The following is a 13,794-nucleotide window of genomic DNA, read 5'->3' as shown; positions in this document are numbered from 1 at the left end:
CAGGGAACACACCGTGGCTGCAGGAACAAATCAATAACCAATAACCCAAATTCCAGACAAAGCTTTTAGAACTAGAAAGCAATTAGTGCAATGTGCCTCTCCCTCCACTTCCCTGGTCTTGGTTGGTCACACACATGTACCCACTGCTTAAGGAGTGGCTTCCACCATTGGAAAGAGCTCTTATGACTAAACCTCCATAACCTGAATAATCAGTCACTCAGTGGCTTCCTCTGGAAAATAACTCTCTGTTGCACACTGCTGTAACACATAACCAAGTATAGAACCTAGCAGCAGGCACCATATAAGCATTTGAACCATAACATAATGCAACCCACTAGCACAGATCTCTAGTTACTGTCTGCATGCTGTGTCACCTACTGAAATGTACAGCACCACACACCCTGTCCTGCTCTGGGTACAAAAAAGGACAATCCTGACAACTTCCACAATTCAGCAGCTGGTACAACTTCAGGTATCAGTGCTGCTTGAAAAGAAACTTTCTTCAAGTACCTATAATGCAGTTTCAAACTCTGAATGATTGGTTGCCCATCTAAAACAGAAATGTACCACTGAAAGGGCTCTTCTTCTGAAATCTCCTCTGGGGAGCACGTTCCATTGCACAGTCTCACACAGCTACAACACAGCCTTGTCAGGATGAGTTAGCTTTGATACTAATTCTGGGCAGCTCCCAAAATCAATAGAGCCCTCCCATCTGCAAATGATACTTTGATTCATGCCATGACACTTCCCATTGCTTGCCTATGATGCACCAAACTACTCAATTTCACTCTTCATAAGGTCAACATGACCTTGTCCATTGTACATCTACCTGCTGTCTCCCAAACCAAGCTCTTCTTTTGGTGGGCTACTTCCTTTTGGGATGCTTGGTGTGAATTATTGTTTGGAGGAAACCCCAGGATCACTGACTTTGTTCAAAATGACACCCAAAGACAGCAAAGGAAGCCTTTGGAAATCAGCCTCCACATCACTGGGGCCTTTGATCAAAAGCTGCCTCATTCACAAACTGGCAGACACAAATTTGATGAGTTTTTAATTTGCCTCTTTGAAAAGAATCCCCTGAAATGCATCTAAATCTGGATTTCAGGCTATTCACACATCCTATCAGTTGAGTGCTGATGCATCCACTGATGCATTCTGGTTTAGACACAGGGAATTTTTTCGTTTGAAAGCACAATTACCCTACTTCTGGGTTCTTCAACGGGGCCATGTTCTTCCAAATGAGGCCAGCAGAGTGCTTGGGGCAGTTCTGAATGACAGAGCTCCTCACTTACTCTTTACTTAATGCTCACAGCACAGATCAGGGAGAAGTTCAGTTGGGAATTTCAAACTATGGCCTTGTAACCTTAGTTCTCCTCCATCTGTTGTCATTAACACAGCCATGAGCAGAAACTCTGCAATTATCTCCTTCTTTCCACCTCCTCCAACTAGTTCTGTTCCACAGCAGCTTTTAGGAACCCACAGGCCAGTTGGGCAAGCACAGATCAGAGTCCACATGCAGGTGGTTCAGGCAGGAGCCTGCTCTGCAGAAATGCTCAGCGAGCACAGGCAGCAGCAGCGGCTCCCAGGCTGCTGCCTTTCAGACCACCTCCATCCATCAGCATTTCCTGAGACACAGACAAAGGTGACATCTCACTGGCATCCCCTCAGCTTTGCCAAGAGACAGACACAGAGCAATGGCCAATTCCCACAGCACCTCAACACCCTTTGCTGGGTTTGGCAAAATTCAGCTTACTCCTGTGGGCCCTGAAACTTCACGAGCTCCCTGAGGCAGCTGCGTGCTCTTGACCTCACCAGCACTGACCCCACCAGGCAAAGGCCAGCTGACAGGAGACAAAGATTTGCTGCTCTAGAGAAATCTGGATTTCTAAAGCATTTTCTCACCCACCATACCTTCCACACAGCTGCCAGCTTCAGTTTTCCCTCTGATCAGAGGGAACCCTTTGATAAAACATTTCAGATTTCCTTCCATTCTAAAGTGGCTTCAAGGGCAAAGACTCAGATTTCTGGCTGAACGCTTCAACCATTTCCTCTACATTTGAAAGCTTAGACCCTTTCTTGGGAGACTTTGCAGACTCGGGCACTGAGGCTTTCAGACACGTTTCAGATGGGGATCCCCACTTGTCTGCCTCTGATCTGCTTTCAGGACAACAAACTTACCAGGAATGCTACAGAGCCAATTGATTGATTGGCTTGATTCACACAGATGATTCCCTGGCCTAAAAATCAGAGAAATGAACCAAGTCAGTACTAAAGGTTTACTCACCACCCTGCCAAAGGTCTGCTGTGCATTTGTGCAGCCTGAAGAAATCACTTCAGAAGTTCAGGACTCACCACGCTCCTCCTGCAATCCTGCCAAATGCATGTGTTAGCTCAGATCCTTCACGTGCCCGTTCCAATATACAAGTTACCCTGTCAACAAATTAAATCCAAGCTGTTGTTCTCCTAAGGACCACAAAGTCTGCACCCATCTGCAGCATCAATTCCCTCTTGGCAGGATCAAATTGGCCAGTCCACACTTCTACAGAACAAGCCCATTCTTGCTTCTCTCAATTATCTCTGAGAGCAGCATTCCCAAAGGCAGTAGCAAACATTCCCTTCTGCTAAAGGCTGCAAAACCAAGGCTGCTGCTGACTTGGAGCTGCATGTCATGAAGGTGCTGAGCTACATCTTTGCCAGGCCAGGAGTGTTTCACCACCAGAGCACTCTCAGGGGAACCACAGGTTTGTAGAGAAATGGAGAGAGAGGTAATCAAAAAAGGACACACACCAACTGTAACCCAAAAAATAGTTCAGATAGGGGCTCAGTCATGGGGTTTGGAAGGCAAATGATTTGCAGTAATTGTCCACATAGTGCTCTGTATTGGCACCTTCATAGTTTAGACTTGGCCCTGCAGATAAATTACCAGCCTGGCTAAGAGCTCCAGCTCTACTGTGCCTCACCACTACTACCTTGTCAGGCCTGGATGTTGGCTCATACACACAGGAACTAGACTGACCCCAAAACCACAACCTGGGCCCTGCAGAACCGATGAGCCAAGTGAGTTCAGGTGGAAGCACATTTCTGAGCCCTGCTCCTTTCTCCAAGACTACACATCCCAGTCAGAGACAAACTCAAACAGACTGTGCAAGTCCACCCATTGAATACACCAGGCACTTTGACTTGGTAGAATCTTACCTTCTTGTTTTAATTGTGGAAACTCCCCTCTCCTTTACTGAGCCATAAAAAAGAGCCGGAATGGCTGCTACAGTGAGTAGGAGCTACTGATTTGCTGTGAAGTTGAAAATATAATTATATATGATAATATACGACAGGGCAGAAGTGCACTTCATCAAGCAGCTCAGCAGTGGGTTCCAGCTGCACCTCAGGGCAGCAGTCAGCACAGGTTTAACTGGAAATGTCTGCTGAAATCCCAACAGCTGCCTCTGCAAGGTCACATCAATCCCAGAGATACAACAACAACCCCCAGCCAACACTACACTGTGTTTTTCACTCCTGAAGGACATCAGGTTGGCATCACAGCCAGGGTCCCTACCTGGGTGTGTGAACTTGCCCCGAAGCGGCTGCCAAAGCAGCGGCACAGCCAGGACGGCGAGCTCCCGGCTGGGCTGTGCCTGCGAAACCTCTGGCCCAGCACCTGTGGGGAGAAGGGAAATGGAGTGAAAGCCCTGCCAGAGTGAGCAGCACCACACACTGCTGCTGTCAGGGCAGGGACTGAGATGCTGGGGCGGCTGCGGGGGCTCTGGCAGCTGGGGCACCCGGGGCCTGTGCCCGGGGCCTTGTCTCCATCTCCTGCCCCTCCCCAGCTCTCGGGTCACCAAGGGGCTGTCCCAGCCAGGCCCAGCTCCAGCCTGGAGCTCCCATCACCAGCCCCGGGTGGGCAGCAGGCAGGAGACACCCCCAGAGCTGCCCAAGGGCCTGGCTGGCCCCAGCCCTCACCTCAGCCAGGCCACAGCTGCAGCACAGCCTGTGCCTCACAGCACCGACACGGCTGTGGGCAGCTGAGGGGGCAGCGACAGCTCCCAGAGTGCCCAGCAATGAACAGGGACGGCTGGCAGCCCCTGCCCAGGGCTACAGCTCCCACATGGCCCAGGAGCCAACATGGCTGGCCGGTAGCCAGTGCCCCAGGCCTACAGCTCCCACGTGCCCCGGGGCCTCCTTCCTGCTGCCTGACCCTGCAGGGACACCAGCCCCTGGCCAGGCCCCCCTGACCCTGCAGCCCCATGGCCGCCTCCCCGGGGCTGCACAGGCCCAGCCCCAGGAGGAGCCAAAGGAGGAGGAGGAGGAAAATACAGGGGAGGAGCAGGGCAGAGGGACAGAGCAGGAAAGGGATGGAGCTTAAGGAGACAGCGAGTGCAGGAGGAAAAAGAGCAACAAGCAGCAGCAGAGAGGGACAGAGAGAGGATTGGAAGGGCAGAAAGGAGGATGGGGGGATACACAGACACAGGCAGGGAGAGGGACAGGGGGCAGAGAGACAGAAAAGGCACCAGGAGAGTGGAGTGACAGAGAAATGGGACAGGGATTAGGACAGAAGGGAAAAGGGAAAGGAGAGAGAAAGGCAGGGGAGGGGAGGGGAGGGGAGGGGAGGGGAGGGGAGGGGAGGGGAGGGGAGGGGAGGGGACGGGACGGGACGGGACGGGACGGGACGGACAGCAAAGCATCCATAGAGAGCAAAGAACAGAGGGCTGTGGATCAGCAGAAGGAGGCGCAGGAGGGCGGAACAGCGATGTCCTGAGAGAGTCAGAGGAAGAGCTAAAAGGGGATGAGGAGCAGGATGGAGGCCTGGAGAGAAGAGACAAGTTCCAGCCAGCTGAGCAAGAGAGACGGGCAGGAAAGTGGGGACAGGCTGTGGGGGAGAGAGGGAAAATAAGGCCCGGAATCACAACATGGTGATAGAAAAAGGCAAAGGGCAGGGAGCCGGAGAGGAGAAAGAAGAAATAGCAACAGGACATAGGACAGACAGGGAGGGGTTAGAAAATACAGACAAGGAGTCCTACAGAGAAAGAGAAAGAAAAACCAGTGATGGGGTAAAGACAGAGAGGGAGGAGGTGAAAGATGAGGGCAGGGAGCCAGACCGAGTGATGGGGAGGGACCAAAGCTAGCAATTATGGACAAGTGCCCTCATTCCCTGAGCACTGCCCAGGAACTGCATTAGCAGGAGCCTCCAGAAGTGTGGTGCCTGCAGCAGGCCTGTCCTGGGCCCAGCCCTGCACCCTGAGAGTGCTGCCGACCAGCACCTTGTCCAGTGGCCAGCCCTGGGGAAGGGAAATCACCCAGCTGTTTCTTTGGGGTTTTTTGTGATGGTTTTGCTTTTAAAAAGCAACTGTTTCAGCTCTAAATAGCACCTGCAAGGAAAAAGGAAGCAGGCTTCCCACGTGGGACACCTTTAATGCCTGAACCAGGTGTACCAGAGTTCAGAGATTTCATAGAATCATAGAATAAAATCACAGAATGGTGGGGTTGGAAGGGGCCTTTAGAGATCATCCAGTCCAACCCCTGCAGAAGCAGCTCCCACCTAGATCAGGTCACACAGGAACGTGTCCAGGGGGGTCTTGAAGCCCTCCAAGGACGGAGCCTCCACAGCCTCCCTGGGCAGCCTGGGCCAGGGCTCCCTCACCTCTCAGTAAGAGTTTTTTCTTTTGTTTCAATGGATCTTTTTGTGTTGTAGCTTCATCCCATCACCCCTTGTCCTGTTGCTAGCTACAACAGAGAAAAGGGATGTCTCAACCCCCTTACACCCATCCTTTAGATAATTGTAAATGTTAATAAGGTCTCCCCTCAGTCTCTTCTCCAGACTGAACAGCCCCAGGTCCTGCAGCCTTTCCTCGTGAGGAAGATGCTCCAATTCCCTGATCATCTTGGTGTCCCTATACTGACCTCTCTACAGAAGTTCCCTGGAGCTGAGGAGCCCAGAACTGGACACAGGACTCCAGAGCAGAGGGGGAGCGAAACCTCCCTTGACCTGCTGCCCACACTCTGCTTGATGCACCCAGGATGCCATTGGCTTCTTGCCCACGAGGGCACGTTGCTGACTCATGTTCAATTTATTACCAGCCAGCACTACCAGGTCTCTCTGCAGAGTATTTAGCTGAAGCAGTGGGAGGCATTTAGGTGCCACTTGAGACTCCTGCTGAGCTCAATTAAGTTCTAAGGCACCGTGTCTCCCTGCTTTGCCTTTGGAGAGCCAGTGTACACCAGAGGAAAGTGCTGCTGAAGCTCTGCACCTTTACCTAAAAAAGGCGATTATTTTGAGATTTCCCAAGAAAGTAGAGAGGGATTTTCCATTCTTCACCTTTTGGTGAAGAATGCAGCAACCTTGTTCCACTGTGAAGAGGAAGATTGAGACCTTGTGAATTTCAGAAGGGGAGAGATTTGCTTGAATGAGGCCTGTACCAAGAGCAAGCTGGTGGGAGAGGACAGGAGTGAGGAAAGAGCCGAGTTAGAAAGCGCTCTAAGAGAGAATTCTCTCCAGATTCTCTAGGAGAGAATTCTGACTTGACAGAATCTTACTTCCTTGCTTTAATTGTGGTAACTCACCTCTACTTTACTGAGGGATAAACAAGAGCCAGAATGGCTGCTACAGTGAGTAGAAGCTACGAATTTGTTGTAGAAGTTGGAAATGTGATAATAGATGATAATACATGATTTGGCAGAAGTACACTTCATCAGATTGGGAGAATCTGATTGGGAAATGATCTCTTGATGTTCCCTTCTTGAATTGATGTTCCTTTCTAGTCCATCTTCCTCCTCCCTGTAACTCCTCTCTTCCTGGATGGTGGCTGCTGAGCTGCCTGTGTGATGTACCATCTGCTCTTGAGCAGCTGTCCCTCAGCAACAATTCCCATTGCATCCCACTCTTCTCTGAGTTGACTCCTGCCTTTCCATCTTGTCTTGGTTTCAGGGATCTCCATCCAATCCTTATCTCTCTTTCTTCAGCCCCACAACTCCAGCTGTTTCTTCTCAGATGCCTTTGAGATGTCCACTCCCCAGGTCAAGTTGAGCCTCCCTCTTGCAGAGGTTTTGGGCCCTGGGATTTCTCCCAGTTGTTTTGAATGGAGGTGAGCTGGCTGCTGGAACACAAGGGGTACCTCTCCCACTTTATGTTGTCCTTCCTGCTCTGCAAGGACCCTGATGTCCCTTCACAAGGGCATTCTTTCACGCTGCTGTAAAGCACAGTGGTTGCCAAAACTGCTGCCTTTCCCCCCCTTTTCCTGCAGGCTGTATTGTTCTCAGCTGTGGTACACAGAGCTCCGGGGTGGCTCCTTGTCTGAGCCTTCTGAGCAGTCATCCAGGTTTTAACTGGCTTGGCCACAGATACAGTGCCTTCAGCAGAAGTGGCAGTCATTTCCCCACGGGCCTGGCGAGGCTCGTCCTTTCCCAGGGTGGTCTCCAGTCGTGGCTGGTTTGGAGGGAGTTTCCCATGGTCTCCTGGCAAGTGCTGTGCCGGAAAGCATGTCTGCTCCCTTTGCTCCCTCCCGAGGAAGCTGTTAGGGCTTGGCAGTTGAAGCCTGGGAAGTTGAAGTCTTGGGAGTTGGTTCTTGGAGAGGGAACTTCAGCAGCAGTAGGGATTTGCTGCCTGACATTCTTGGGAACAAATTCAGCTCCAAGGATGAAAACTCAGCATTGAATGGAAACTCCTGAAGGCTGGTGCTTTTTAACTGGGCAGTCACAGATGCCCAAACCACAGGTGATGATTCTCTCTTTGCTTGGAAACCAACCTTAGCAAGTCCTGGGTGCTTATTTCTTTGGTGTTTTCTTTGGTGTTCCGTAGGCACAAATGTAGCTTGGACCAGCCAGCTTAAATAAAGATGGTACGGACAAGTTAATGCAGCTGGCAAGCTACTTCAGAAACAGGTGCTGCAAGTTAATCAGTTGGGCCCTGGGTGATCACATGGGCAGAAGCAGCATATAAGGAGGTAGCTAGCAAAGGAAGGGTGGTTTTGAGTCACCTCAAGTGGTTGTACTATGTTGCCTGTATATGTCTCTGAATGTGCCTTACCTAGCCTCTCTACGTCTTTGAGTGAATATTGCTTGCACCACTACAGCAATGTTCTTTGGTCAGGAAATGGGACAGCAGATGAACACAGGTCTGCTGCAGGATGCTGGGGTCTGCTCATGGGCTGAACTCTTTGCGATACCTCTTCTGTCTTTTTCCCCATAGGGGCCGTGTCATCAGACCCACGTTTCATTTCAATGTACCTTCCCTCCCCTTGACATCCCCATGACATCTCCTTTGGTGAGTGTGCCCTGGGCTTGGCCCCACAGCTTGAGGGCTCTGTGTGTTCCCAAAATGGAGCCCTCGACTGTAAGCTCCTGTGTCACTTGTGTGTTCCTCCAGAGCAGCCTCAGACTGTTCAACCCAGGGCTGGTGGCTGCTTCAGCAGAGCTTTGCCATCACGGGATCAAACAGGACCCAAGGAACAGAAAGTCAGTGAGTTTGGGTGTCCCTCACAGCCTGTGCATCCCTACCCTGCCAGTCCTTGGCAGCAGAATGACTGGGAAAGTCATTCTGGGCCTGGGAAAGGTTTGTCCCAGAAGGGCTCAGGACTGCAGGAGAAGGGAGTTGAAGCCACCCACCAGCCTGTAGAGCTGTGGGCAGATGTTCCTGCTGAAAGGCAACCACAGCATTTCCCTCCCTGACCTTTGGTGTGAGATATTAATTAGTGCCGTGAGGCCTCCTCGTTGTCACTGGCCAGGTAACGTGCCCAAGGCACAGCTCTGCACCAGGCACTGATGTTCTTAAGAGACGTGGGCTCCTTCTCCTTCCTCCCCAGAAGCTCTGCTGGCAGAGCCAGTGACTGAGCACTCCGAGCATCTCCATTCAGCTGTAGGCCCTGGGTCTCCATCTCAGTCTCCCAAAAGGCTTTGTACTGAGATGATCTGCAGTTTAAAAGTGAAATCATTTTCATACTGCTGGTGGACAGAAAACTCATGGTCTCTCCTGAGCCACTTCCTCCCCTCCCCACATCACCCCTCTGCCACTGCTGCAGTTCCTTTTGAAGAAATCTGCCCCCACACAACGCTGAGTGAGCAGCCCATGGGAGATGGCTCCTGGCAGAGCTGGCCAGCCCAGCCAGATGTCCACTCCAGCGCAGGCTGTGGGCTGATGTCCTCTCTCTGCAGAACACCACCACCTGATGTAGTTGTCTCCTTGCTTTCCCATTCTGAAGAGCAAGTGTCAAAGCTCTAGTGATGTGAAGCTTTGTGGGCAGTGAGCAGAGCCAGTGTGCAGCGTGGCTGTGGTGTCCCTGTGTGTCAGGTGATGTGAGACACGGTGCCTGCTGATTTTGTGGATTACACTTTCAGAATGAATGCTCTGTCTGGGTGCATACTTCTAAGTGAGAAATAATTGGTGTTGCTTTAGGGGCAGGTAAGAGAGCTCCTCTCAATTGGAGAGAAACTTCTGATGCTCAGCACTGTTGAGAGTGGGGCATTTCCAAAGCAGCTATGTCTGTGGTCAGTGTGAAAGGGAATTTTGACCATCAGATCCTTGCTCAGCTTCTCAATGAGCTGTAATTCAGAGGCTGTAGTTAAACTCCAAGCCCAGTTTTGTCGTGTCAGGGTGTTCACAGCAGGAGTCACAGCATAAGTGGTGCACAAATCCATGCTGGTGTCCTTTCCCCAGGCTGCCCTCGCACCTTGGTGTGTCGCCTCACCAACATCTCCTCAGTGCCCGTGACCTTCAGCCTCTGCATTCCCAGGGATGGCTCAGGAGAGCCCAGCACTTCCAGTCTTGCTCAGATCTCAGACAACACTCACCCATCCTGTAGAAAAGGAGCCCAAGGCCGTGTCAAGCCAACCGAGTTCTCCATCAGGCCTCGTAGAGGGACCATCTTCCCCCAGGGATCCCTGGCTCTCCAGGTATGGGGAGAGCCAGACGTGCTTGGGCAGGTGGAGCTGAAACTTCACTGATGCATGAGAGGGCTTTAGGGCTGGCAGCTCTGAGCAGAATGCGGTGAGAGATCTGCCCTAGTGTTAGGCTTTTGTTAGCTGGGTTATCCTGGGACTTTTCTGAAGGAGCACTGCTTTGTTTCCAAGATCAATGATGATCACGAACCATATGCTGAAGCACAGAAGCCATTTGGGAGCTGCTTAGAGCAATGGCTTTGATTGAAAGTAGGCAGAGGAAGAGTGAGGAAAGAGCTGTTAAAAAGAGACATGTCATTGCCTAAAGCTGTTTGCTCTTCCTCCCTGTCCTATTCTTCCTCTCCTGTGGAGCAGAAGGAGTTGTACTCCATGTGGTGATCTCCAGTGGGGACTGGAAAAGCTCTGGCACAGCATCTGCTGGGCCACGTTTTGCCCTCAGCTTTCCCCTGGTAAAGCTGAACACCTTCTGTTGAAGTCAGCAGGTTCCCTCTGTTGTAGTTGGGACTTAGAAATTAATTCTAAGGCTGTGCTGAGTAAAGCATGAGTCTAAAGGTGCTTGGATTTAGCTTACAGATGCCCTGATCCCTGCAAGGTGTATTTAACAGACCAGATCTTGTCAAAAGACTCTCATTGCTCCCAGAGGCTGTGCTCTGTGCACAGACCAACAGAGGACAATGGCTTCTAGGAGTGATGAAGCTTTTAATGCTCTTCTCTCCTCTCCCTCCAGGTCTCCCTGTGTTCCACCACAGTAAGGACGTATGAGCTGGCGCTGGCGCTGGACGTGGATGGTGTTGGTGAGGAGGTGTGTGAGCTGCCCATCACTGCCAGGTACCAGCACTTTCCTCACAGCTGAGCCCCTCTCCTCATGCCCCCAGCCCCGAGCTGCCTGTGCAGGGTTCTGCCTCCAGCTCCAAACCAGAGCCAGTTGTGGCCAGCCAGCCAGGAGAGCAGCAGGGCTGGGAGAGCAGCCCATGTTGTGCTCAACACTCAGGCACGGCCCTGAGCCTTTTGCTAAAGGGAACATCATGATATTTGTTATCGACCTGGGTTTTGGTGCTTGAGCTGTAGCCAGTTTCCAAAGGGCCACCTCTCCTCCTTCCTGCCAGTGGTGGGCTTGGGCTGGGCTGTGACGAAAGTGCAGCACTGGACACAGCGAGGAGCCTGCTGAGAGCTGGTGTGTGCTTCAGCTGACAAAAGCTTGTGCCACATGAGAAAAGGGCTGATGGCAGGACTGGTGAGGGAAAAATAAAGACAAGGCCTTAGGAAGGGGAAAATAGTCCTTGCTGTGGAAGGTGGACTCAGGTTTCTCTGCTTCCTTCTGGTTCTCTTGAGCAGTCTCAGCCTTGTGCCAGAAGTTGCTCGTGCTGCAGGCAGATTGGATCCCGTTGTGCTGCAGTGGGTGTCAGTTTGATGACAAGAGGGATGCAGAGAGGAAGGAGCCAACTTTTGTGAGACACTGGAGTCTTGTGTTCCTTGAGCCCAGGTGAGCACTGGTGATGGTGGGAAAGCTCCCCCAGAGCTCACACCTTGCTGGGACTGTTGGGAGGACCGTCTTTGCAAGCCCCCTGAGGCAAAAGTGCCCATCAGAGAGCTCTGGGACAGGGCCCCGTGGTCTGCCGGGGCACTTGGCAGCCTCGGTGGTGCTGAGCCTCAGGGTTTGCCCATCCTTTACAGGTGATTTCACACAAAGTGAAAGGTGATTTATAGCTGTATTAACCGTGTTTGACAGCGACAAACATGCTCCATTTCATGCTCTTTGGGGAGCAAACACATTCTGCATTGTCTCAGCATCCCCCATTGCAAGTGATTTGGATAAGACCTTGTGCTGGGAACAGGAACCTACCTGAAGGGAAACCTTGGGAAGCAGTTTATCTGCTCTAGCCTTTGAGGTACAGGAGAACTTAGAGGACAGTGAAGAGCTACTGCAAGGAAGCTGCCAGCAACAGGAGTGGAGGCAGCAGATTTTAGACCCCCCGAGGATGCCGAGTCTTGTGTCTGGGTTATTTCCTGCCTTTCTGCTTTCTCCTGAGGGTTTGCTGTGTGGTTCTCCAGCCCCAAGCCATGTGAGATTGGTCCTGCTCATAGCTGAGTGCAGGTGCCGGTTGCTCTGGAAGCCCAAGCGGTGGGAGAGCAGGACACTGTTGTTTCTGTCACTGTGTTTGGGAGGGAAAGATCCCCTCTGATGAGTACTAGGGAAAATTGGGCCTTTGTGCCACTGCTCTTGGTGGGGGTAAAGGGTACAGGCAGAGTTGCTGATTGCAGGGATCCTTCCTGGCAAAGCAAGATCTTGTGATCCATGGCTGGTGTGGGCAAGGAAAGAAGGGATTCAAGGTATAAGCAAAATATGATGCCTTGAAAAGAGGAAGGATGGTCGAGGGAGGGTCTCCTCCTCCTCTCCTCTGCCCTGGTAAGGCCTCATTTGGAGCCCTGTGTCCACTTCTGAGCTCCCTGGCTCAAGAGAGAGAGGGAACTGCTGGAGAGAGGCCAATGCAGGGCTCCCAAGATGCTGAGGGGATGGAACACGTGTGTGAGGACGAAAGGCAGCGGGACCTGGGACTGTTCAGTCTGGAGAAGGGAAGGCTGAGGGGGCACTTCATCAACATTCACAAGTATTTAAAAGGTGGATGTCAGGAGAACGGGGCAACACTTTTTTCTGTAGTGCCCAGTGACAGGACAAGGGGAAATGGGTACAAGCTGGAACACAGCAAGTTCCACTGGCACAGGAGCAGAAACTCCTTTGGTGCTGAGGGGAGGGAGCCCTGGCCCAGGCTGCCCAGGGAGGGTGTGGAGGCTCCTTCTCGGGAGGTTTCCAACTGCACCTGGACACGTTCCTGTGCCCCCTGAGCCAGGGGAACCTGCTGGAGAAGGGGCTGGGGCTGGAGCAGCTCTGCAGGGCCCTTCCAGCCCCTACTATTCTAGGAACCTGTGACTTCCTTTTCTATTTCTGTCATAAAAGTGCCAGACTCGAGGGTGATGTGGGGAAATAGTTGGCTACCAGGGTGCTGCAGGAGGAGAAGCTCACCTCAGCTCTGGTGCTCGTGTCTCATTTCCAGCCACAGGATATAGAAGAGAGCAGTGGAGAGGTCGGAGCCAGCCTGGCAGGCTGCAGAGGGGCCCTGAGGGAAACGTGTTGCAGGGAAGTCGCTGGCCATAAGAGCAGATCGGGAACTCCTCTCCCTGCAGGGAGGAGCTTGGCGTGGCTGTGATCAGCAGTGTCAGATGCCTCTGCATCCTGACGTGGAGGCTGGCAGAATCTGTAAACGGCCTTGTTGGAGCAGGGGAAGGCTGGGACACTGCCGTGGTGTGATAAGCTACGAAGGCAGGCCTGGGAAAGCCAACTAGGATGTTCTGGTGCCTCTGTTTGGAGGCCTAAGTGATGCCAGGGACTGGAGGCGTTTGCCCAGCCGTCAGTCAGGAGGGGCCGTGCTCACTGGCTTCATCCTTGTATCCTTGCCCCCCTCGTGGGAGCAGGAGGTGCTGGTGCAAGAGCAATTGATCTCTGAGGGTGTCCAGTTGTGGCCGTGTGGCTCCGATTCAACAAGCGCCTCCTGTCTTGGTGTTCCCGTGACTCTGCTGTTCTGCCTCGTGTGTTTTCTGGGCATCCTTTGCCCCGAGTGCGCTCTTCAGAAAGGGGTGACCCGATGCAGGAGATGCAGCGAGCTGAGGGCAGAGGAACCGAAGCAGCGGGTTGATGTCATCGGAGCAGAAACCTGAGAGACGGCTGTGACAGACGGAGCCCTGAAGCCATGGGCTAAATCAACCCAGCAGCCAGGGCAGAGGGCTGGCCACGGCGTGAGGGGACGGTGTCTGTGCGTATCTGTGTGTCTAGATCTCAGCGGCAGGGAAGCGGGCGTAAGCAGCGCGTGTGAAGCGGGCAGACGCAGCTGGTGCGGGACAAAGGTGGGAGCG

The sequence above is a fragment of the Colius striatus genome, chromosome 12, assembly GCF_028858725.1.
Source record: "Colius striatus isolate bColStr4 chromosome 12, bColStr4.1.hap1, whole genome shotgun sequence".
Lineage (NCBI taxonomy): Eukaryota > Metazoa > Chordata > Aves > Coliiformes > Coliidae > Colius > Colius striatus.
This window is presented reverse-complemented; position numbering follows the sequence as displayed.